Source organism: Papio anubis, chromosome 20, assembly GCF_008728515.1.
Source record: "Papio anubis isolate 15944 chromosome 20, Panubis1.0, whole genome shotgun sequence".
Taxonomy (NCBI): domain Eukaryota; kingdom Metazoa; phylum Chordata; class Mammalia; order Primates; family Cercopithecidae; genus Papio; species Papio anubis.
This window is the reverse complement of record NC_044995.1, coordinates 6581684-6586370: the sequence shown is the minus strand read 5'-3', so window position 1 is coordinate 6586370 and position 4687 is coordinate 6581684.

The following is a 4687-nucleotide window of genomic DNA, read 5'->3' as shown; positions in this document are numbered from 1 at the left end:
GGAATGGTATTATGTAATGAAAACCTATGAATATAACAAATATGGAAGTAAAATTATGTTAGTTTGTTACGAGTGCTGCACCAAACTAACACAGATTTAATGGTTTAGAACAACACAAAATCATTATCTTAGAGTTCTGGAGGTCTGAAGTCCGAATGCATCTCACGGGGCTACATCAAGCTGTAGACAGGGCTGCTTTTCTTTTTGGAGGCTCTAGGGGAGCATCTTTCCTTGCCCTTCCAGCTCCTAGAAGTTGCCCAGATTCTGTGGTTTGGGGCTTCTTTCAAAACTAGCAATGGCCAATCAGTCTGACATCACTCAAACACTTGAGTGTTCTATCTCCCTCTTCCATGTTTGAGGACCCTTGTGATTACACTGGGAAAACCCAGATAAGCCAGGATAATCTTCCTATCTGATTATGATCCAAGTATATTAACATTTTACTCTATAACCACAGAATCTTACGCTATGATTGTTATATGTGAACATTGTAGATGCTCTTGAAATGTTAAAATCGCATCAGCATGGAAAATAACTCCTAAATGTCCAGAAAGAACATGAGATTTATGATGCTTGAAATGTTGCTAAACATAAATTTGTATCTATTCCGAAATTACATAAATTAACATACCCGGCCAGGCATGGTGGCTCACACCTGTAATCTCAGCACTTTGGGAGGCCAAGGCAGGATGATCACTTGAGCCCAGGAATTTGAGACCACCCTGGGCAACATAGTGAGACTCTATCTCTACAAAAAAATAAAAATAAATAATAGCTGGACATGGTGGTATGTGCCCATAGTTCCAGCTACTTGGGAGGCTGAGGCAAGAGGATTGCTTGAGCCCAGGAGTTCTAGGCTGCAGTGAGCTATGATCGTGCCACTGCACTCCAGCCTGAGTGACAAGACTTTGTTTCTAAAAAAAGGTTGGGGGGAGGGGGGTGGAACTAACATGCCTTATTATGAGTATGGAATGCATATGACATAATGCACCTGGATATTGACTAATCTTTTTCATAGCCAACTCCAACAGTCCCTTTTTCTTTTACAGTAAATGTCTAATGTATATAATCTCCTGCCTTAAATGTCTAAAAAAGATACACAAAATGTATGAATGAACTTCATCAGACATTGGAAAGTGAAGGGCTCAGGATGGCTTTCCATGAGAGAAAGGAAACAATGAAATGAACCTTATGATTGCCCCAGCTTAGTGCCTGGAGAAGGTTTCCAGTCTGCAGCAATGAGAGGAGAAAGCCAAGCAGATCCCAGCCATCTTTCTGAATTGAGACAGAGTTTAGGGTTTGAGGAATTCAAGGTGACCCAAATTCATGAGTTGGATTACTGGAGAAGAGCTGCACTCAGGAATTGAGAGTTCTATCGAGTTTCCCCCACGAGCCTTTGAGTCATAATCAGCACGTGTATGTGAGGAAAACCCTCCTAGGCTGGAGGAAGAACAGGAAGAAATGAACATGCAGAAAAATCCTTGGATTATACACAAGGTTGGGAGTAATTGGCATTTCCACCAGCTGGAATGGAAACGCCTCTTAACATTTGGAGAATCACAGTGGACCTTAAGTAAGAAGTATTGCCTCTGTGGGTGGCTCAGATTTGCTGTACAGTAAAGGCTGACTGGAACCCTCCTTAGAAAGCATACATGCAATCCACGAAAAGGCCAAACTTTGCAAGTAATTTAGCAGTTTTCCAGACAGAGACTAATAAAGAAATAGAAAGCAGTCTATCAGTCAGTAATTGGCCATGTCTGGCATCCAATCAAAACTTACCCAGGTGTGCAAAGAAGCAGGAAAGTATAACCCCATAACATGAAGAAAAGTCAGTAGAGACCCAGAAGTGACACACTGATAGCAGAAAAGGATGTTAGAAACAGCTGCTATAAATGTCCCATATGAATCAAGTGGATTGTAAAAATTATAATTTACTGATGGGTTCCCCCCACCTGAACAAGAGGCAGATGAAGCTCAGTGTAGGCACAGGAGCCAATGCCCCTAGGATGTTCATCCTCCCAGGGAGGCACCAGAAGGAAGCAGTTGCCAGCAGTCGAAAGCAGGTTCCCTGGGAGGCAGAAGCAAGCTCAGCTGAATTTGTGGAGTGTAGTCTACCCAGTGTTTTGCCCCTGTTTGCCTTTTCTGGGAACTGAGGCTTCTGACCAGGGCTGCTGAGCTTCCTAGGAAGTGTAGTTTGGCCATGGGCAGTGCCTGAGACACCTGTGCTGGGCTGTTGAGGTTTCTGGGAAGTATAGTTAGGAGGCCTAACAACTGTTACTCTAGGTAGCGGCTGGTGTGTCCTGACTGTTTAGCCCCTGTAGGGGTTTCTGTCACACATCTGCCTTTGGCCATTTTTCTCCACATGAGTGAATTCTATCTGGGTTTCAAGGCAGTTGAAGAGGGTAACAGTCAGAACCTGAGCCAGTGCTTGCTGGGGCAGCATTATGAGGGAATTGGCCTTGGGCATATTAAGTCTGAGCTCATCTGGCAGTTCTGCTTTGGCCGGGACAGACTTTGGTGGGTCAGACCCAGTCAGTTCATGGTGAGTCTGCCCTGCTGTGTGGCTGAGGTGGGAAGCAGCCCTACAGAATCCCGTTGTTGTGTGGGACATGTTTGCCCTTGTTCTTCCTGCCATCATGGGCCAGATGGATCCCATGTTGGAGGCTGGGGAGGGCACTCAGGGCATGGGTCTTACTTAACCTTACTCTGCTGACTTTCTCCTTTTACACGCCAGATGAAACTTTTTTAGGTGTGTAGGTGTCTGTGTGTCCTATGGGGTGTCCAGAACTGGCCTATTAACTGCATCACTGTTAACAGAAAGCTTCTAGAACAGTGTCTACAGTGCAGTGCTTTGAGAACTAAGTCAGCAACTTTTAAATAGAACTTTTGTTACAAGTGGGAAGATGATTTATGTATAAAGAAATTTGACACACTTAAAAACTTACAACTCCTGGTGCACAGATTTATAGATTCCATCCACTTTGTCTTGATTCCCAGTTTAGAACTTGGGTCTGTAGATTCTAGAACCTGTCAGACCTCAGAGTAGAAGTTCAGTGTCAGCTCTCCCACCAGAACTTGCATGACTGTGATCCCATGCAAGGGAGAAGACAGTCCAGGTTCTCATTGCCTTGCTCTGTATCTGTATTTAGGGGTGGGGGTAGAGAACTGGAAATTCCTCATTGGTGCTGATTAGTCTGCCCTCCGAAGGCTTTTTTCCAACCCTAGCTTTGTTTTTTTTGTTTGTTTTTGTTTTTGTTTTTCGTTTTTTTGAGACAGAGTTTTGCTCTTTTGTCCAGGCTGGAGTGCAGTGGCATGATCGTGGCTCACCGCAACCTCTGCCTTCCAGTTTCAAGTGATTCTCCTGCCTCAGTCTCCTGAATAGCTGGGATTACAGGTGCCCACCACCACACCTGGCTGATTTTTTTTTTTTTTGTATTTTAGTAGTGATGGGGTTTCACCATGTTGGCCGGTCTGGTGTCAAACTCCTGACCTTGTGATCCGCCCACCTCGGCCTCCCATAGTGCTGGGATTACAGGTGTGAGCCACCACACCTGGCCAGCTTTGTATTTTTAAAAAGTTGTCCTTCATTAAGGTAGGGAAATTGAGTAATTGTCACAATTCTAAAAGCTGGGCCTCTCTCTGAAATGTCTCCTTTACTCTTGATAAGAGATCTTTTGTCAGATGTTCAGAATCAGAAAAGACAACAGCTAGATCATACCTTAGAAATGATAGCCTTTTCCTAAGAACCGAAGAAAACCATAAAAGCCCTGGTGAGGTTTTGTTTCTTACTTTTGCCTTTCTTTCCAATGGCTTTGCGAGGCTTCAGACAAATAACTACTAAATGGAAATACATTTCTAATTTAAAAATTTCAGAAACCATCAAATCAAGGTTCAGGCAAAGATAGAATGAGGAAATGTAGCTTCATACAGAGTGCCTTAAGTTTGAATACAGGTGAATAAATATGTAAGAATGTATGATGTACTTAAGTTTCTGGTTTTGTTTGTTTTGTTTTTTTGAGACAGAGTCTTACTCTGTCGCTCAGGTTGGAATTCAATGGCACAGTCTTGGCTCACTGCAACCTCTGCCTCTTGGGTTTGAGTGATTATCTTGCCCCAGCCTCCTGAATAGCTGGGATTAAGGTGTGCCACCACGCCTGGCTAATTTTTGTATTTTTAGTAGAGATGGGATTTCACCGTGTTGACCAGGTTGGTCTCAAACTTGACCTCAAATGATTTGCCCACCTCAGCCTCCCAAAGTGCTGGAATTGTAGACATGAGCCACCACAACTGGTCTGTTTCTGATGTTTCTGGTGTCAATAATGTATTAATTTTCTGTTGATGCCAAAACAGATTCTCACAAACATTTAGCAGCTTGAAACAACACAAATTTGTTATCTCCCAGTTCTTTAGGTCAGAAGTCTGGATTGGCTTGATTGGTTTCTTTGATCTGGATTTCAAAGACTGAAGTCAAGGTGTGGGCCAACAGGGCTCTTACTGGAAGACTCTGGGAGGAATCCATTTTCAAGCTTATTCAGGGTGTTGGCAGACTAATTCTGAGATTTGTTTCTTTGCTGGCTGTCAGCTGGGGGTTGTTCTCTTATTTATTTATTTTACTTTTTTTTTTTTTTACTTTTAATTTTTTTTTTGAGACAGGGTCTTGCTCTGTCACCCAGGTTGGAGTGCAGTG